Below are 23,031 nucleotides of genomic sequence, written 5' to 3' on the forward strand. Positions count from 1 at the left end.
TTACGTATTAATTACCTCATTAAAAACTCAGTCACTAGCTTAATACTACTTAATAATTACTAAATATCCGGACGATTTAACTCTCCAGTAGCCGTCTCAGAAACATCGCGAGTAATACGCACACGTGTTTTTCTTTCTATTTCAACAGTTGTGAACCTAAAAATTGTGAAAATCAAAGCAAAAAAGAATAAACTGTGGAGAAAAATAACTAAATATTATATAAAGAATATATTTTTGGGAAAAAATTGGGTGAAGCAAAAAAAGACATGGTTTTACCTGTCTAAAAATCATGACTAAAATGGAAATAGAAATGATTCACCAAGAATGAACAAAAATAATGTAAAATCATGATAAAATATTTGAAAAGTCGTCAATTTAAATCTCCAATCTTAACTTGAAAAGGGGAGGTCACTATGCAATGAAAAATAGCAATTATTTATCTTTTTATGAGGTGCAAACGCTTTTTCCTCATAATTGCTTAAGCGATCTACTTTCAAAACGGAACAGTTTGGAGTCAAGGATAAAGACGTCAGCCAAGTTTCAGCCAAATTCGTCAACCCTTCACCCGGACATCCTTATATAAGCCATTATCGAGAAATGGGGATTCCGAATCTCCGAATTTCGTTGATATTTTATCGAAAGTGATGGTTTATCGTCTTGCCTAATTCTGAGAGAAAAGTTCCAGACCGATGATTCCCTGCAAAGAAGATTTTGTCATTCCTATGACAAAATCAATGGTAGGCAAAAATAGGTTAACGAATTAAATGAAGTGGAAATATTTCGGAAAATGCGAATAACTAAGAGCGGGAACCAAAAAAATGAGCCGCGATTTCAGAGAACATGAAATTCAACTTCATTAACGGTAAATATGAATGTAAATTTTAATAGTTTACTGACTTACACTAAAAATCAGAATATTCTCATTACTCAGGAATTACTTTGAATTGTGGAAAAGAAACGAGGTTTTAAGAAGGTTAATGACTCCTTCGATAGCTCTGTGGATTCCCAGAGAAGTAGTTAGAATGTAAAATGCTTTCTTCTGCAAACTAGTCGTTGCAGTTTTTGCAACGCAGGGGAATTTTCTAAATTGATGATGAACATTAACATTTGACCCGCAGCATGCTTTTATTTACTTTGGATTTCTTCAGATGCCTTCAATTAGGGTGATACGAAATAAGATAATATATATGAAAATAAATTGTATTGAGTATTAGAATACACTTCTTCAAAGACCAAAAGAACTTGTGACCAAAAATTTAAATGACCAAAAAATGCAATTGAATAGTTATGACCCGGATTTATATAATTCAGAATCATATTGAAGTATTGAAACCTTAGTATTGATTTATTAAACTTTTGGACTGTTGCAAAAGGTTGCAATGGAGTATTTTTCCTCATTTATAACGTTCAGTACTGAGTTAATGCAAGGAATTCCAACTTTTGTATTTGGTTCATTTTTCTGACAACCCTGATTGGGCAATTCCACCTTATACTTGCATTATAATCTTTTGATAAAACTCTTTTCATGTGATTTTGAAACGCTATTTAAGACGTAAAAAAACTTGGGGTTTACGAGGCATAACACTCAAAGTTGCGAAATTTTAATGGCGCAGAAATAACTCCCAAGGCCTTCATTTAGGATTCAACTCAAACGTTTCTTATCCTTCCGCATTCAACCTCTCCACTCAAACAGTACCATTTCAGTCGGAATCAGTTTTCCTCCCTTTTTTCCGCCTTATCTATCCATTCTATCCGCCACCCTCAGCATTTACGAGCCTTTTCAGTCGAATACGAAAAGGAACTTCTCTCAACTTACTCCCCACTCTGATTCTTTGAAGCAACAATTTCCCCTTCTCTCCATCCTCATTTTTTCATTCTTATTCCTTTTTAAACTTGGTTATAATTTAATGTGAATTAAAGACTGGTTAGGATCCACGCTTTGTCTCAGTGATGACGATAAGATGTTCCATCTTCGAACGGAATAGAAGATTGGAGGGAAATTTAGGGAGCACATTGATGTCTGAGGTTTTTAGTAAACATATTTATAAACTTTAAAAATTCGAATAGAAGAAATATCGCAAGCAACGATAGGGAAAACTATTCACCTATATGAGTGAGTAGCTAGAAGAGTTGGAACTGATATCATTTCCTAGCTGCAGAAAATGAAATTACTTGTGTTCGTCAATTTTAAATTTCGTTTCAGAAATAAAACAATACAAAAACAATCACATTACGTCGTAACGCTAAATTTCTATTTATCAATAGTAAAATTGAGCGGAATATCATATTTTTTGCTATTTTTCTATGACTAGTTTTGTTTATGAGATAGATAAATGCCCCTTCCCAAGGAGTTTACATACGTGAATTACGTGGGTGAATAAGGTTTCACAAAATTTAGCATACACTTTTTGCATATTGCAAGGCCTCAGAAATTACATTGACTATTATGATAAAGTCATCTTATGATTTTTAATCACACCCAAATCTAATGCCCGTCTTTTTGCAGTTAAATCCTGAGGAGATCTAATTTAAAAGAAATTCTGGATTCCAAATTTATTCAAAATAATCTTTGGCAAAATATGCCACCACTGCTTGAGAATAACATTATTCGTTTCTTAGTCTCTTCTATTTCCACAGCTATTTTAATGCACGAAATCATCGAAAAAATAATCTACCCGATGGGAACAATTAAGACTTCTTTTGCTAATCAAACAAAACAAACTCCCAAACCGTTGATATTTCTGGGCGCAGGTTCAATGAAGTTTATGTGTTTTTCTTTAATGTCTGACTTAGAAGATATAATGGCATTGATTAACGGCTCTGGAAAACATTTAAAAAAATTAAAAGTTGCTACAAATTACGTACCTTTTTCACTGTTAAGAAGACACTTAAAAACGAAATCTTCCACCTCCATACCGTTAAGGTATTATAGGAAAATGTATGATATTGTTAATTAATATGCCTAACACTTACAGAGTATAAAATGGCACTTGTAGAATACGAGGTGTCTTTTAGGTGTTTCACTCACCTCCTCCACATGAATCAGAGGGTATGATAACGACAGAGGATGTAGGATTGGGAGTTATATGAATATGGCAAAAATAAGGCCTAAGAGAACACCTGGGGAAAATAAAGGCAGTTGGAGTAAGCTGGTTAAGTCCGTTAGCTCTTTAGACGTTAACTTTACAAAGGATAAATGCATTTCAAGGTAATTTACCCATCAAAGTTATATTTTGGAGGATCCCTTACTGTCATTGCATTAATCGTGCAGCGTTGACACTCTCTTGTTTGCTTTACTATTTCCTTCTTCAGTTTTTCCTAATTTATATCTACCTTCGTGCCGTCGTCCACTAAGTCAATTTTCTCTCTTTCTATTCCACCGCTTGAATTTTCCCTTATATTACGGTATGCAGAATTTGAATATCTCTCATAATCTCCCGCACCCACTTTTCCTCTCTTTGAATTTCATCTTGCAAATTTCTCTCTTCTCCCATAGTTTTAAGACCTTCTCTTCTCTCTGCCTTTTTTTAACGTTCTGTTCCATATTTAAATAAAAAAAGCCCAGTGAAACCTAAGCACAACTTTTGGTCTGAGATACGAAGTTTTTCATCCATACAGCTCTACGCTCCATATTAAAGTACTTTCATATATTTATTTTTCGTCTTTACCTAGAAAACTTGCCGTAACTTACCTTCTGAGTCAAATACCTAATATTTTATTCTTCAACGCCGGCATGATCTACTCTCACTAATACGATCGTATAGATTTCCTGTTCGTACCAAAACTTGTACTGCTCTATTTTCGACGGCAACTAATCCGCATGGAAAATGCTCCCGTGCCAAGGGGTTCTCTCCTCAAATGGTTTTAATGATTTACCTCTCCATTTTCAATTCACACATCCAAATTACATGAGCAAAAACACGTTTAAGAAGATTTTCACTCTTTATGAGGAAAACCATGCAATGCCATTTTGGCCATTATTTAATCATATCGGTTTAAATGGCACCAATATGGGACATTATTAGAAAAACTCCTCCTTTTCTAATCTGTTTTCTTCAACAAAATCCAAAGGTCATGAGACACCAAAACTCCGATATATGAACATAATTTTGTTAAAATCGTTTGAAATTAAGGGATTTATAAAAAAATTAAATTTAGACTACAACATCCTTGCTTAAATTGGGATGAGTTTGAAAATTTTAAAAATACGATTAAATAACCTTATTTATAAAATAAATCTACAATATTTTAACATAAATTAATATTTGTTCGTCTTTCGATACAATTTTCGTCAATACTTTTTCAATATACGATATGCCAGGTGAAACTCACTTCTAGCTGCAGGGTTTTCAAATAACACTCGAATTGCCTTAAACATCTCTGGATTCAATAAAAGCTATCTACGTGATTGTTTACTTAAATTGACACTAAAAATGTACATTTGTGTAGTAAAAAACATAACGTCAACTGAATTAATTCAAACTCCGGTTCATGAAGTTTTGTAATTACATCGAAAATTAAACCGTGTATTGTTAAGCCTGCAAGAACAACATGTCCCTTTAAGCTTTTTTAGTTACCCAAGGATCAAAGAATTTCCATTGCTCATGAGCGAGATACAGTTTCAATGCGTTAGATTAAAGTTAAAGATTAATCAAAAGAAAACGAACGAGAAGATATTCTCAAGAAATGAGACCCCTTAAATTAAACAAAAGTTTGAGGGCATAAATTAAAAGGGTTAAAATGGTTCTTATATTTGAACAGTGCTGTGGACCGAAAAGGGAATTGCAGTAAGGAGAGGAAGGGATGAATGGAGATGGCAAACGAAGCACTTATAAAGACTGAGTTAATGGGATTCTGAACAGAGAGGTAAAGAAAATATTAATGAAGACTCTAATATGGGTCGTAGCGTCGTGTGTTCCAGAATATAGATCTTTGATGAAAGTGGATGAGCGTAGATTGTGGGCTTTTGAAGTGGGAATGGAGGTAGGGAGAAGAATGGAATTAATAGACCAGATAGAGAGAAAGACAAGCAAGGACAGAATGGGGAGAAGAATAGGTGTCGAAAACTGGAGAAACAGGAGAGGTGAAGAAAAGAAGTAGTAAGATATTGTGGAAAGGGATGAATACGGTGACGGAAGGGAGAATGCTTGTCAATAGTAAAGGAGAGACAAAGATAATAGAAGTACTTGGTGAATAGGACTGGAGGAAAATATAAAAGGATGTGACAACCACGTATACCTGAAGAAGGGAATATTGCGGACGGTACCGAGTGATCATATGGAGAGAGACCTCACAAAGTCATATTCTAACGATCTAATTAATTCTCATTTCATGTATTGTCACCCAAAAATTGCTTTCTCAATACGATTGATGTCGCAGAAGGCCAGCATGTCGACACGGATGAACGTAATTGTTTAGACTTCCTTTATTGAAAAATGTACAGATATAAAAAATTTTCAAATGAGTACCGCATGCTAATGTACATTTTATTTCATCTTCCAAAGTAACAGGAAAAAAGAATTAATATGCGTGTCACAATTTTCACAAATCCTCCTAGATTTTGATTAAAGTTAGTGAAATGATTTTTATCAAAGGAGTTTATTTATTAAGCAACAGAATTGCATACAGCAATTATATAATCACTTTACCCATATTTATAGGTACTTCCATTGCATCTGCAAGCTCCATTTATTGCTACCTTTGTTAAAGATGGTCCAGATAACGCAGGACATAAGCGAGAGCACAGGTCCTGAATTCTGAGAGGTTAGTCTCGAATTCTCTGAGATTTCTTGCTTTGTTCCACAAGTCTAGCCTCGGTGGCAATAGGTACTAAATTGCGGTTATAGTTAACAGATAAATTCCGCAATGAAACCGTTAAGTAATATTCAGGTCTACTGACTTGCCTCATAAACATTGATTAAGATTAACTATTTTCACTAAAAATCTTTTCTTGCTCAACCCTATTTCAAAATAAAAAAATAAACTCCATCATAATATGGCGTTTTTGTTGAAACCGAGTTGTCCTTTAATGAGGCTTAAGTAAAAATAGTAAGCAAACTTAACCCAATACCTGGGTAAAACTATTTTCATCGAAATTAAATCCGTTTTTCAAGAAATATTATCTAAGATTTCGCCAAATCATTAGAAGTTTCAAGAACAATAAGTGAAGGAGCAAGTCTTGGACGACGTTAAGAGTCTCAGGTATAAAGCGATTGGTACGATACTTTAAGTGGAGTGAGTGCTTTGTGGGGTTGAAAGACGGTTGAATAAAACCGTTGTTGTGCTTTTTATTTGATTATTACCAACATTTACGGAGAAGGAAACGTCGGAATGGAACAGGAGAATAGAGACACCTTCATCACGATATGTGAACATCGTAAGCTTAGGAACGCTTAAATACGCCAATGCTAAAAAGAAGTTGGATTTGATCTCGGGGGTAAATATTAAAAATAAAGTGAAAGAAACTTTCAGAAAATAAGCGTTTTTGTTCTTGCCCGGCCAGAGGGAGGGTGATTTTTGTCCCGCATCGAAAGGGGAATAAATGCGTATACCCGTGGCGCGAAGGGTACATGATGGATTTCGGACCCTCCGCTGGTGCGTCCGCTCCATTGGCCCGCTCAGTCAAGCGAGAGGGATTTTAATCTCGTCCCCCTTCCCCCACCCGGAGGGACGAAACATTCGGAAATAGGATTCTGAAGTCGTCCTGGGAAATTGGCCGTTACTTATCCTCTTCACTGCCCACCTCGGTCTAAAGACTCCCTTCTAACCCCCTACCCCGAACGGGAAACCACCCTCCTCCCCCCTTCCCTGCCTACTCCTTCTCCCACAGCCCAATTTCCCCGTCGCCACTCCACTCGACATCCATCCCTCCACACGTCCTTTTTGCGGGCAATTTAAACCTCTCCACTTTCTTAAGGAAGAGCCTTCCCCCAGCACACTCGATATCTCCACCACGATAAACTCGGAAAATCGAACCCTATCGGATAGACTCAAGATTACTTTGAACTAACATTCCCTATTGATCTTGAAATTTACACTCATAGTTTTCTAAGAAGTGACGAATTTAAAACATTTTTTCGTATGTGTGCTTGTATATACACACTAACAATGAGAAATTTACTCCCTACGTCACTTATATTAGTTTTCAGACAGACCCTGAAGCAAATATAAAAATATTTTTGTGAGACTCCTGGACCTGTTCCGTAGATTCTTCTTCAGCTAGTTTTTGTTTCCTACTGACCACAAAATATTCCTGAATTTCATGAAAACTGTATTATATTTGTCTTAATGATCATTCACATAAACATACCAGCAATATTATGTATATATATATATATACATAAATGTGTGTATATATATATATATATATATATATACACACACACACACAAACATTATAATTATATTCCAAAGAAACTGCGGGAGATGCCGCAACAGTAACTTTTAACGGAGTCATCCGCTAATGTGCATTTCAATGCAACAATTTCAGAGCGTAAAAATCATTCGCCTTGACTGGGACTCGAACCCAGATCCCTCAATATCCGGTCGAGTGCTTTAGCCACTTAAGCTACCGAGGCGTCCTCTTAGACTCGGAAATTTTGGGGCTTTTAAAGGAACTAGATGTTATGACGAAATACCGTACATACAATGTCACATGCATTCGTAGTCGTGCGCGAGGCGCCACTGTCCACGAGGTTAAAGCCAACTTTAAACACTTATGGTGTTTTCCCTTTGACAAATTCCAAAGAAACTGCGGGAGATGCCGCAACAGTAACTTTTAACGGAGTCATCCGCTAATGTGCATTTCAATGCAACAATTTCAGAGCGTAAAAATCATTCGCCTTGACTGGGACTCGAACCCAGATCCCTCAATATCCGGTCGAGTGCTTTAGCCACTTAAGCTACCGAGGCGTCCTCTTAGACTGAAATTTTGGGGCTTTTAAAGGAACTAGATGTTATGACGAAATACCGTACATACAATGTCACATGCATTCGTAGTCGTGCGCGAGGCGCCACTGTCCACGAGGTTAAAGCCAAAGGACGCCTCGGTAGCTTAAGTGGCTAAAGCACTCGACCGGATATTGAGGGATCTGGGTTCGAGTCCCAGTCAAGGCGAATGATTTTTACGCTCTGAAATTGTTGCATTATAATTATAGGTAATCTACCGGTTAAGCAGGCGGAAGCTCATACTATCTTAAATTTGAGTGCCTTTTTACAGGTTTTCTATACACAATTCTGTTTGCGGTTGTGCCACCCAAGTGTTATTTGTAATTATATATATTTTTTACACCAAAATAGGAAATATGATTTTGTTTTTTTCATATTTAAGTGGCACAAAAACCTTTTCGCCGGAGGGAAGAAAACTGAGTACGGGTGATGGAAAGATGGGCAGGACAGGGGAAGGGAAGAAGTGAGGGTTTTGATGAGTGAGATTTAAGAAGGAATGTTGGGCAGAAAATGACAGAGTACACCCTCATAGACAAGGTTAAGCCCGGGTTCGAGTTTACTCCTAAGTAGTCAGGTGTATGCCTGAAAGGGTGAAGGGATGCAATGATTGATACGTTCAAACATTCAGTGGAGGAAAATTGAGGGAAAAATTGTGGAAGCTGTTATTTTTGGGAGGTGGTAGAGAGATTGATGCGGAAGAAGTTTTGCATGGGGCGTGGTGATTGTTTATAGGGATCCTAAGGAGTGAGGTGTATTGTGCAAAGCAGGAGGAGGAACAGACCTTGCAATTCATTTGGTATGCTCCACTGCGGGCTGTGCATAAGGGAGTAGAGTGGGATGGGATATAAGATATCAGTTATTTTCTTTAAATCGCCCATTTCCACTCTTGAGCGGAAATGGGCGATTTAAAGAAAAGCGGAGAGTTTCTTCCTGCTTCCACTCTGAGGAGGAGGAAACGTCAATAAAAGAGTATCAGGGCAGAAGCGGGCCAGAGAAAGAGGGAATGTGAGTTAAGAGGACGGAGATTTCTGGTTGGGAGGCGGTGGAAGAGCCTTATACGCCACTTTAAAACACGCTGTTATCCGGGTCCGCTGGGAGGAATGCAAATGCTGTTGTTTGGAAGGGTGGCGGCGGGCGTTTGCTTAAGTAATGAGTCCCGGGTCCAAACTTTGGATGGAAGGGAGACGGAGACGGTCCCAAAACAGAAGGGAAACCTTATTTTCTCCCATTTTATTCCTCCGATTAGTTTTCGATTGCTCTGAGAGGCCCTGGGATGAGTTAGAATGTGAAGGGGAGAATTTATTGCTGAAAAGAAACGGACCGAGTTAATCTTTGCAAATCTTAAAGCGGCATGTAATGTTTTTGTATAAGAGAACTTGGTATTTTACACCGTATTGTTATTTTATAAATGTCGTTGCAATTAGGCAATTGTCCTGGTGGAAACGGCCAAGTCTGACCAATGGTCACTCTTACAATGCACATTCATACATGCACAAGGAGAACATTTATGACAAAATCCTCTTATATACAATGACACTTAAAGATTAACAACCGCACCTTTATCATCACACATAGGCTAGGTTCACACAATACCTACAACGCTCCGCCCATCGCCGCACTCCCTCCATTATCACGCTCTCTTCAATTTCATATACAGTTCAAAATCACGGACAGTTAACACACCATTCTTTTTTGCAATAAAACTTCTCACGCCGTCCACATCACGTATAAACAATTTTTTAATAAGTTAAATAGTATAATAATAACTGATCAATGGAGTTTCTAATCCAGTGGCTGCTTTATACTTTTTCTTTAAACTCCTGAAATTGGACGGAAAGGGCTCAAACAAACCTCCAGGCAGTTGGTTCCATTTAACAATAGTCCTATTACAAAAGGGTATTTTTATTACTTGTTATTGCGTTCTTATTTTTATTTGAAAACTGCTGTGTTTACATGAAATATATTCACAAAGAAGACAGAAAGCCGAGTATTTGCTCTCCACATTCTTATTTTTATCACACCGACCATCTTAAGTTAAATTTTTCGGAAATGACTGCAAGAGTTCATTGTAAACTCGAAGGCATTCAAAACATGTTAATCCTTTATTATTGGTTCCCACTATGTTATTAAATCCTGAAATATTTCCTTATCTAAATTTTCTTTAACTTCGTCATTATTGACTGATTTTATTTCAAAGTTAGCCCTAATTTTAACGAATACTATTTCTGGAAGTAAAAGCTGAGGCAACAAACTTGACCATTGTTCTGGCCATACCACGAAGAAATCATAGGATTAAGTGTAGGAATGTACGACCAATCGAAAGATATAATTGCGGTGTGGAAAGAAATATTTGATAGTGATCGGGAATTAGAACGCGACGGTAAACAAAGTAAGAGATGATAGTGGAGTTGGTGACTACAGTTTTTGAATAAGGAATGACTGCGGGAAAAAAGCAGTAGAGTTGTGCAGGAACGTAGACTTAGTTATAACGAATACATGGTTTAAATACCACAACAGGTACTTATTTGCATAAAAAATTTCCAGAGATTCAAAAAGATATCAGTTACAATATGGTTAGGCACAGATTTAGGAACAGCGTGATAGATTCACACAGTTTTTTCAGGTACTACTAGTGGATGGAGAGTCCGAATTGTCAGTGTTAAGAAAAGGGTTGAGACAGGGATGGCAATTATCACCTGTACTTTTCTATATATATGTGGAGGAAATGATAGAAAAAAAGAATGGGAAGAACTGGAGATAAATATAAAAGTCGGTGGGGAATTCATAAAATCAGTTGTTTGCTGATGCTCAACCTTTAGTTTACCATTCAGCCAAAGGATTGCGGGCATTAAGGAGCACATTTTTTGTCGGTGCGATAGATATGGGATAAGAATTAATATAAAGAAAACATAGGCTATGCGGTTTTCCACAGAGAGGAAAGTTAATCTGAAAAAGAAAAGAAGTTAAAAAACTAGAGTAGGAGCAGTTTAACTATCTTTGTGTTCTAGACCGAAATGGTCAAAGAAGGGACATACAGAGGAAAATTACGTTTGGTAAATAAGCCGTCACAAGGAGCAGGAAATTAGTGACATGAACGTTGAGTAAGAATGTCAGGAAGTGCTCGTTAAAACTTTGATATGAAGCGTAGTCATGTACGGCGGTAAATTATGGTTGTTGAAGCAAGATATTAAGTATAGATTGAAGGCTTTTGAAATGTGGCGCGAGGAGGATGGAAAAGGTAAATTGAACGGAAAGGAAGAAAACAACGTTAAGCAGGGTGAGCGAGGAAAGGGGATGTTGGAAAAAATCCAAAGGTGGCAGGAAAGATGGAAGCAGAGCGTTTTGATTGGCAATGGTATGTTAAAGACTCTGATTAAGGGGAGAACGACAGAAAACCTAGGAAGGGGTTGGCAAAAAATATGCATGTTTGATGTTTTTAAGCAAAGAAGGAAGCACGCAGATTGAAGATTTGTTGATCATAATGCCGGATTTTAGGAGGCATCTTGTCCGTAGAGGTATGGAAAAGTACCGTTTCTCCGTTTTCTAAACTGTGTTCATCCAAAATTGCGTTTCTCGGTTGAATACCAATAATAGTAATAATCACAGTAATAGCGTCATAAAATACGACTAATACTGTGGTGAACAATCATATCTTTTTATTTTTTCTACTGTCTAATTTTAATTTGAAGATGAGTGATACTACTGCCAGGGGTATTTGGTTCAAATTCCACCTTGAGTAAGAGTTTTGTGATTTTTTGATGATGTTTGTTGCTTGGGATGAGTGGTATGCTATACCACTCATATTACGGTCCGAATACACTCCCGGAAAACTGTGCGAATTGATCACGCTGTTTCTAAATCTGTGTTTAATCTTAATATAATATAACTGATAATTTTCTGAGCCACCAATCATTTTTCATGTGTACGCATGCCTTTTGTGGCGTTTACACCGACTTTTGATGATGACTAACCCCTGTCTCCTGCAGAATTCAATTAATTTCTCCCTGCGGTAACTCCTCGTACATAAACCGTTACCCCGCACCTGATCAGCATTTCTCCATTCGTCTTCCAATAAATTCTAATTCTCCATCACTAATAAATATTTACCTGCAGGAACACTCACGATTATTTCCCCTAACTTATTGTATACCCTATTGACTTCTTCCTTCTAATGATTGCTTGGTGGCATGTATACCTGAACAATGGCCAAGTTCGTCAGTTCTACGTAATATTCTATCCGTTGCTTAACCTATATTGACTACGATTCTTCATGTCATTTTATTTAATATAATGGCAGCCCCTCGATGGCTGCCGTTCCCTCCACTCTATATTATTGTTACTTAACCCTCACTCCAGGATTGCCCGCAATCCTGGAGTGAGGGTTAAGTGACAGCAATATAGAGCATCTCAAATTGCATAGACTTAAATCTCTCTATGTCCTCTTTCCTTCTCTGGATTTGTATTCTCCAATTTACTTGTCCTCAACATTTCCCAACTTTCCAAGTATTTATTCCGATTATTTCAGTTTGTTTCTTCTGCATCTTCTGTCCCGATGCCGTCAGGTTTGCTTTGCGAGGATTTCGTCAGATGACGACCGCGGAAGCGTTGGCTCTCCCACTGCCCGGCTCGACACACGGCCGATTGGGCCGAGTCCCGTAGTTGCCAGGACTGATTTTATCTATTCTGTCCACCATTTGTCTTAGGATTTTTGATTGAGGTATTTTCCTGTTGCCTTCCTCAACAGTGTTTTCAACGTGACACCATCACTCAATGGCCGCACCACCGAGATAATTTGCCTTAGCCACCTCACTTAAAAACAGACGCTACGTGAACTACCTTTCATCTGGCTCCCAACCTTCGACCAATCTGGTTTGGGTGACCCTAGCAGGAGCAGTTATCATTGCTCCCGCCAGCACAGCTCTTTGGGTCATCGGAGCGCATAAACCCTTCCACCACGTCAAGGTTTTAGTCCATGGGGGGGCGGATATATATATATATATATATATATATATATATATATATATATATATATATATATATATACAGGGACGCACCCAAAAGTGGTAAGACTGATATTCTCTGGCGCGAACGAAGTGGTGGAGGGGGATCTGCCTGGCAGGGTAAGGTGGAGTGGGCTCTTAGCAACAGACCGACACCAGCCTCAGTCGCCTGCGGGCTGTCGTTGAGTGAGGACACCGTTTTTAGTGAAGCAAGTTTTTTGTCCGCGTCGAAAAACAAAATGAATCTGAATTTAGAGAAACGTTATACCGTGAAGTTTTGTGCGAAACTCGGGAAGACGGCTACTGAGACCCTCGATATGATCAAGCAGGCTTACGGGGACATTGCCTTAAGCCGTTCCACAGTATTTGAGTGGCACAAGTTGTTTAAAGAGGGTAGGGAGCTCCTTGAAGACGAACATCGCTCCGGACGGCCGTCGACGGGAAGAACCGACACGAATGTGGACAGAGTGAGGACACTGCTGAACACAGACCGACGCTTAAGCAGTGAAGAAATTGCAGACCAGTTGGGTCTGTCTGCATCCAACGTCCAACGCATTATTTCACAGGATTTGGCCATGCGCAAGGTGTGCGCCAAGGTGGTGCCGAAAATTCTGCCATGGCGCGCTCGTCGTCAGACAGCTCCTGGCCAAATACGGCGTTGCCACGTTGCCGCACCCGCCCTATTCTCCCGATCTGGCACCACCGGACTTCTTCTTCTTCCCCCTGATGAAAAGACAGCTCAAGGGATGACGTTTTGACTCGATAAAGGCCGTTCAAGAGGCTTCGACGAGGGTCATCAACGGCATCTCCAAAGAAAATTTCAAGCGGGCGTACGGGGAATGGGAGCAACGTTATACTAAGTGTGTAGCAGCTCAAGGGGCAAGCATACTTTGAAGATTATTAAGTCGATGTAAGTATATCGTCAATAAAATTCTTGTAAACAAATCAGTCCTACCACTTTTGGGTGCAACCCTGTATATATCCAATGTAAATTTATTTATATTTCGCTCTTTAAAAACATGTCAGATATAGATTTAAGGAAAGTATTTCAGGGAAATATGGTAGGTAAATATAAAAGGTAAAATAATTTGCCCCGAAAAAATTTGGAAGACCGGCCACCTTGATGCTAGGCTAAATAAAAGTGAGGAGAGTAGAACGGGGGGAAATAAAGGGATGGATACAGGTACAAAGAAACGACATCGTTATATATTTAAGGGTGAAATCGATCCATATCATTCTTGAACTCTTGCAATAGCGGGAGATCGAGGGGATCGAGATGGTGCGGGGGCTAACGTACTGGCTACCCACCGTGAGGGCGCGGGTTCAAATCCCGGCGGTGTTGAATATTTTTCAGAGGTATCTCGATCCCTACTTGAGGTGCTTTGTGGAGGGCACTTTGAGTGAGTACGCCGCCCGTCGGATGGGACGTTAAACTGCGGACCCCTTGGCGCCTTTCGTAAAGAGTAGGCTAATGCCGACGCCGGGTTTCTCTCCACCCTTCATCCTTTCCTGTCCATCCCCTATGGCGCAAATGACCTTAGCTGTCGGTCGCCTCCCCTCAAAACTACTACTACTACTACGGGAGATCGATGATCCCTCGCTGGGTCACTGGTTTCCAAAGAGCTGAACCAACCATTCGCTTTATTCGTGAGAGCAAGGATTGCTCCTGTGCCTCGAGTATCGACAATTGTAACTATATAAGTATTTAGCCCAAAATATTGTATCCGACCTACTACTTAGGTGGATGAAATTCCATGGAGTGCAAAATATTTATAGTGAAAAAAAAGGATCCCAACTGCGTTTCTTCGAATATTTGTCACTCACATAAAACGCAACGTTCGCTTTAGCTGGGGTATCAGAAATAACTCCCGAATTTGGTTCCGCAAACCATCCGGCCAGTAACTGGACACTCATTATCTGCGGCTTAAGGCTTAATTATTAATTATGTTTGAATTCAGATGAAACTTCGTCAAAATTATTTCCTTTACCAAGCTTTATAGCCACCTCCATGAGTTTTTCTTTTTATTAGTACCCTAAGGCAATTAAAGCTCTTTGTCTCATTTGTAGAAACCTACTCCCTAATCCTTATTACAACGCGCCATTACAGTAGCATTATTGTAGTATTATACCATGTCCTATTTGGAAAAAAATAATAGTTACATATTTAAATTCAATTGTGCCAGCCAAATCAGAAAGAATTATCGGTAAAGTTGACAGTACATTCCAAAAATGTTTTCTGTTGTCAGTTCTATCTCTGTGGATATTATAAACCCGTGATATTGAGTCTTAGATTAGACATAACATTCAAAACCTGAGACAAAATCCAAAATTATAGATATGGGGAGCCTAATTCCATTATTTAGTAATGAATACGTAGCGAATTGATGAAACGAGAACGATTGAAAAACTGATTCATCCCAGTCCGAGTTAAAATTTTGATTTAATGTAATTAGAATTGCTTTTCATATTGAATTAAGCCATGACTGAAATTTACGGGTTCATATTTCCCTAATGCCAACTCTGAATGAGGTATCCTGTAACTTCAACAGGGAGTAGGTGCCAAAATAAACAGACGGAAAAAACTGGCACCCACTGCGAAAATCAACTTAATCACTTAACTCGTCAATTTACGTAATCCCTTGCATTGCAAATTCCCTCATTAAACTGTCAATCAGATTCATAATATTGTGATAAGGGGTCAGTCGTCCGACATTTATGGACGCCATAATTACCTTTTTGGGCATTCATGATTTTGTGATCAGTTTGAAATTTTACAAGCTCTCAGTTAATGGTTAATATTAGATTGCTGTTTGCACTCACATCGGCCACGGCTCAGAACGGTAATTGATTATAATTCCAACTAACCCCGATTTGCTAGCTTGTGGTCTCTCACATAAAAAGTTTATGACCGAGAGAAAAATATTCAACTACTATATGAATGTTTGTGATCAACTCAATTGGAAAGGCATATCCGTCGTATTTGATTTGACACAAATTTTAAATTATGTTTTACCTAATAATTCCTGTTTAAATGCGAATCATAACGTAAGAATTATAATATCTCCGGAATCCATCCACACTAAGACTAACAACATGCGACTAACATAATCAATTAAGAAATCATTAATCAGTCGATTATTAATAAACAGGAATAATTTATATGTCCTTTTATTGGCATAAAATCAAAAAAGTATCTCAGACCATGGTACTCAAATTCTCGTGCAATTTCCATGATGAAAGTTGAGTGGGTGATCCTATTCTTCATATGTTACCTTTGGTTTTTATTATTGACGCAGGATTAGCGGGTAGCAGGGTAGCGTGACCTCTAGACACTATCCCAAAAACAATCAATAGTTATAACGTTAAAATAGAATTACGTTTCTTTGCATTTGGTTGTAAAATATGGGCGCGGAACATATTTTTTCCATTTATCGAAAATTTTTGAAGGGAGGATAATATTTTACGGGCTTCCTTATGTACCTGTAGAATTATATAACAATAAAATGTGAAAGACACCTAGACAGTATGCTATTAATGGGGAAACACTGAATTTGTTATATGTTACTTCAAATCTTAAGTATTAAGTCAACGAATCAGAAGGAACGGTAACTACAACCATATGGACATTATGGGAAGAATCAACCCCAGCTGTACTCTTAATAGTGTTCTAACCCTCGTACTGTTTCTCTAACTCTAATAGTGTTATCTTCTAACCCCCTAAATAATTTTATTTTTTAATTTATTTATTTTTCCCTCTAATTTCCCTCACCAAATCTTTTGCCCACTATTAAGAGTACGGTTGGGGTTTATTCTTCCCATAACATTAAATCTACACCAATAAAAGTAAAAATATCGAATTTCAATGATTTATATATATATATATATATATATATACATATATATATACATATATATATATATATATATATATATATATATATATATATATATATATATATATATATATATAGCACCTAAAATCCTAGGATACCGATGATCTATCACTTCAGTAAAATACTGAAAGACACATTCGATTAGCCGCAAAATATATTATTCCATTAGAAAGAAGCAAACTTTAATCTTTCTTTGTATTCCACGACGGACAAAATTCTTTTGGTTTCGTGGTGGATGCAGATTACACTCGACTGCCCATAAGACATTTCTCATTTAAATCACATTGGTGTCTTTTGGTGCTGAAAGCCACATGTAATTTGAATGGAATGTTATTGGACTTAGCCTTTATTCTCATTACAGGCATAAACAATGAATGAATAAGTAATCAATATAGTATGCCTTCTCAACGCCTCCCAACGACCTGAGAGATTCAGGGTTACATTTAATGTCATAAAATGAACAAGCAAGATTCGTAGAGGCAAACAGGCAATTACTGTCTGAGTAACATATTCAATATATTAAAATTCTTTCGTTATATTTTGGTCCAATCGTTCTAATCAAAATTTAATTAGCTCTCCCATCTCTCGAGTAAATATTTTCAACTAATTGATATTTATAATACATTTTTGTATATACATAGGCATATAATTACTCCTTTATTTATATAGGGGTAAAAATATTCATCAAAAAGAAAGAAAAATATTTTTTGCAACTCTGATTAGGTTTAGCTTTACTCTGCACGGCTAAATAAGTTAATTTTTTCCTAGTCGTTTTAAGTCGTCATCAGGGGATAAAGTATTTAGTGCGCATTTATTTTTAAAACCTCCAAAACGAATGACAATACTCGGAGAAAGGTAGAGGGAAGTTAAAAACGAGATAGAAATGGTAAGTAAAGAGACGGCAAGAACGGTAGAGAATTAGATAATAGAGAATTCACGGGGAGGTAAACTTAAGAAGATGGATCGAAAAAGCGAAAGAATTGAAACATGGGAATGGAGAGGAGAACGGAAAGAGATCTTAATATTTAATTAAAACGAGAGACTAATACGGCCGAGGAAAAGTGGTGGAATTATCAGTTTGAGAATATGTAAATAATTCCGGTACAAAGATGAAGTAGAAGCGCTATACAAGCTGGCAAGAGAATTGTCTAGATGTATCACAGGAAAACTACACGTAACATAAGAGATACGACTGGAATGTTATTAATATAGCTAGAAGAAATTCAAGAACGGGGAAGAGAACACGTTGAAGAGCTTTATAGTAAAAATATAGAGGCGGCCAGTTTATAAACAGGAAGAGAATACGGCGTAGACGCGTATAGTCTGGGCGGAGGAATAGTAGATAGCGACTTTTGAAAAGAGCTACGAGAGATGCAGTCGAACAGGACTGTAGAAACAAACGATTTTCCTGGAGAATTACTGAAAAGTTTCGCGAAAAATGGAAGAAAGGAAATTTTCGAGCCTACACGGAGTGTATATGACAAAGGAATATCGCCAGAAAAAGTCCTTAGGTCAATTTTGGTCCTGATTTTGAAAAAGTGTAAAGGGTATGCTTATGATGACTATAGTCTGATGAGTGTGATTTCACATGAAGCCAAGGGAGTCCTAATAATCATTAATATATGGTTCAAAAATACTGCAGACAGTTACCTAAAGGAAGGGTAGTTTCGCTTCAGAATAGGGAGAGGAACGCATGGTGCTGTTTCATTGATGAGAATATTAGTAGAAAGGACCATCAAATATACTTGTACCATCAGGATGGCTTGCTGTGCCTCTTGGAATTTGAGAATTCATTCAAACGAGTAGGGTGGTCAAGGATAATTGAGATATTGCGGAATATGAGAGTGGGCTAGAGAGGCGACTTATTCAAAACTTGTACATGAATCAGAGGGCACAGATAATACTGGTAGAGGAAGAATCAGGATGGGCAGTGATTGACAGGGGAATGAGACACGCTATCCCATTATTGCCTGTACCTTTCAACAGACATGCTGAGGAAACTTTAAGGATAACAGACAAAAGACTGGAGCCGGGAATAAAAGTTGGCGGCGCAAAATTGTCTTGCTTGCAAATGATCAAGCAATATTGAGACAGACAGCCAAGGGATCGCAGACATTTTTGAGTGCTTTGCCGGAAAAATGTGAGAGTCACGGGATGAGAATTAACAGCAATAATAAAAGCATTGAGATTTTTGAGAAGTATAAAATATAAGTTCAATATTAAAAAAGGCGCAGAAGGTAGGGCAGGTTATATATTTGGAGAGGATTACATTAAAAATGGGCATTTTAAAGGGGGAATAAAAAGAAGAATTAAATGAGGCGTTTGATAGAAGAGGAGAATTGATGGTGGGTACACGGGAGTGAAGATGTGAACAAAAAATTTGTAAAAACTTAAAAATAGAGTGTATTTCTTTATGGATGTGAGACTTGGTTCTTGAGACAGGGGAATGAGCGTAGATTTGGAGGCTTTTGAGATGTGGGTGTGGCGAAGAATGGAGAAATTAATTTGGATATGGCGGAAGGCCAACGCTGAGATTGGAAATAGGGTAAAGAGAAGAACTAACCAAGGGGAATCCGAAAAAGGTCGAGGAATTGGAGGGAGGAAGTGTGAAAAGACATATTGGAAGAAAGTAGAAAATTTTGATGGCTAAGATAGAATGAAGAACGCTGGGAAAACGGGGTAGAAAAAGGAAGATATTGGATTATTTACACAGAATGAACGCAGGCAGTGGTCACGAAAAAATGTAGAAAGAAGTATAATGTTTCCATTTTACTCATAAATAAAAATTCATTAGAGATCGTCTTTGTATGGTCTACAATGGCTATTTTAAAATAAGAAGAGCGCTTAAAGTCCTTAATGGCTATTTTTTACCTGTAAAATAAGATAGTACCTTGATTGATGGTAACTTTACATGTGATTAGAATATCTTATTTGTTCCTCATTAAATGACTATTTTTGAGTAGATAATGCTTAAATTAATGAAAAAAAACCCATCCTTACACTTAGTGACTGTGTTTATTCCCTTTCGTAATGACTTGCAAACTCTCTTCATCAAAGGTTTTAAGAAATTTATGTTTCAGTTTTTTATATTTCTTTCGGAGTGCATGATTTAATTAAAATGCGAAATATAATATATATAGAAAATATGTATATATCCGGTCTATGAAATATGTTTACATTCGTGATCTGCTGGATTCCGCCTACCCCACCTCTCCTATGTTCGTCCTTTATGTGTGTTCCTATCCCTTTTCCTTATATCTGTTTCTATATAAATGAGTATATATATATATATATATATATATATATATATATATATATATACATACACTATATACATACACATATTTTGACGATCTTAAGTTATATCGAGTACTATTTTTCCACAAATTAAATACCAAGAACTCGATCTTATTTTCACCAATGAATTCTACAGCCATTATCAGGCCTCCGCCTAGGTCCCCCTTATCGTGTATACGATAGTCTGAGAAACTCAATTATAACCTCTGTAATGAACAGGTGTTTTTATTAATCAAAAGTTTTAAATTCTCCTTCTACCTTTTTTCTTTGCCCTGTTTTGTGCTCTCTTCATGGTTTTTTGTCCTCTATTCGAATCACTGCCGAAGGGAAATTCTGCTAAAAACCCTTTGAGTGGTTTCTTTGCGCCGCGAACACCTGTGTACGTTATAGAGAGAGATTAAATGCGTTTTCAGTAAGTTAAATGCATTTTTAGATCCTTCCTTTTTAAAGACGGAGGGTCGTTACTGCGGGAGGAGAGTAGCCATAAACTCTGACCGTGTGTGTGAGATAGGTTTCACGAGGGTCACTGACCGGCAAGAACCCAAGTGGGGGTGGCCAAAGAACAAGTCGATGGACGGTGTAGCTGAGGCACTGGTAGCAAGGGATTTAAAAGTTTAAGGGTACCGAGATGGACTTAGATGGAAACATGGAGCTGGGATACAGCGAGAGCTGTATAAACTTGTAATAATAATAATGACTCTTCCTAGCATTAGCATTCGTTTATCCCGATTTGCTCGGATTCATGTGGTCAAGGTGTGGAAAAGTCTTAAACGTCTTTTTTGAGAGATATTAAGAATAAATAGTCATTTCTTCCACAGAGCGTTTCATCAGCATTTAATTTGACGGATTTTTTAAATTTTTAATGTGTTATAATATCAATCAATCAAAAATCAATATAGTTAGATACATATTAGAATTACCACAAAAATAAAAGCCAAATATGATGGAGAATGTATGAAGTACAGATCTTATAGAATAAATGTTAAAAAAAGTATATTGATTGAAAAAACTTAGTTTGTATATGTATACCAGATGAGTAGACAACATAAGGCGAATAAGTATGTAAAAGATTAAAAATGGAGTAAAACAAAAGCGGTCATAATACGGATAATAAGCAACAGATAAAATGGGCACCCCTTCTAAATATAATGGATTTTTTTAGGAAAAATACCGGAAGAACAAAAGGCATCAAGAGAAAGGTCAAGGTACAATACGTTGGTGAAGCAATGGGTGACGCTAGAAAGATGGCACATCAGGGCGAGCAAGGTATTATTTTATAAAGAGAAAAGTGGGGAGCTTAAACCAACCAGTCTATGGGTTGAAATGATGATGAAGATGATTATGCCATGGTAGCCCGAAGCTTCCCAGGTATTTTTTTCGCCTCGTGGCAGGAAAAAATCCTGCAGCATCATGCCATATGATATCTTTTTAATGGAAGGTTTTCAAAGGGTTAGCAAAAAAAATAAATCTTTTTCAGTCCCTCGCCTCAGGACCAAAACTAGTGATGATGAGCTCTCTCGTCACCGCAGGACGTCGCTAAAGAAATTGCGGAAGGATAATGCTGACGCCACCACCCATCTCTCTCTCTCTCTCTTCCCCTCTTTCTCTAACTCGTCCCTGCCCTTTGGCCGTTATGGTAAGGACAAGGATTCGGGTTTCAAGCTTGTGGTCGGTAATGCCCTCCTGGCCTAGTGCGGACGTCCGCTTCAACGCGAGTGGGGGCTCTCCTTACGTCCATCTCATTGTTTATGGGAGGAGGGGGACGTGGGGGATTGTGGACGCGATATCCCCGTCAGGGATTGCCCCGGGAGGCAAATAAAGTGGTGAAAAAGGGGGACACAGGCCGTCGAGGAGCAATTACAAAGCTACAAAATAAACCCAAAAGGTCGCGCGCCAGAGTGCCTCAGCTTTAACTTCACCGGAGAGGGAAGTGTCGTTTTCGCAATGCTCGGCTTCGTGAAATGCGTTGAGCGGGAGTGGGAAAGGGGCGTCCAAAGTAGGGAAGGAAGGGACTATTCTCCACCCCCTTTCCCTCCCCGCGATGCGAGGGAAAGCCTCCTGAGATGCACGCTCATCGGTATCCCCGTTAGAGTTACGTGCGGCGGGAACTAATTTTAAGCGTCGAAATTCATTTAAGACGAAAGGCACTTAACCGTCAGGGGACGTCAGTCGTACTAAGGCGAACGAGAGGTGATTCCGATCAAGTGGATTTCTGCCATGTAGGTTGCCTGTTATCTCCTGTCTAAATCTGATCACCACAATGTCAGAACCGTCTAACAATTAACTCCATGACAGCTTGTAAAAGGCAAACTAGATTTATGCAATAGAAAAAAACATCAATTGTTCGAAATAAGTAGATTGAAAAAGCGAAGGTTTATTTATTTTTGCGTTTGTGCGATTAAAAAATTTTTTCATAACTATTACCATGAAAATACTTATATGAAATTAATGCGCATGTAAATGCAAATAAATAAATTTGCAAATGTGTCCTAAATGAAATTTTTTCTTTTACTCTAGATTTATTTTACCACAACAAAACCTCTTATTTGCTCGCAGTCATTGTTGATGACTGCAAGAGTTAATAATTCCTTAAATCAAAGTATTTAGATAAAATAGTGGAGCTTACAGATACATCTCATACTCTTCGTATATTTCTTCAATATATTAATTCCGTTTTAATTCATTCCTCATCTTTCACAAAATATTTTGTGGAAATAACTGCATCAAAATATGTCCACGAATGCGAAGTAAGGATCTCGGACATAAAAAGTCACATGGTATCTATAAGAACATGTTCGGATAAAGAAAGTATAATCAATACAAACGCAATCTTATTCTCAAGGCATAGTTTGCTCTCCGATTGGAGTATCCGAATGTGAAAAATGGTGAAATTG

Source organism: Hetaerina americana, unplaced genomic scaffold (genome assembly GCF_022747635.1).
Source record: "Hetaerina americana unplaced genomic scaffold, ioHetAmer1.1.p SCAF_9, whole genome shotgun sequence".
Lineage (NCBI taxonomy): Eukaryota > Metazoa > Arthropoda > Insecta > Odonata > Calopterygidae > Hetaerina > Hetaerina americana.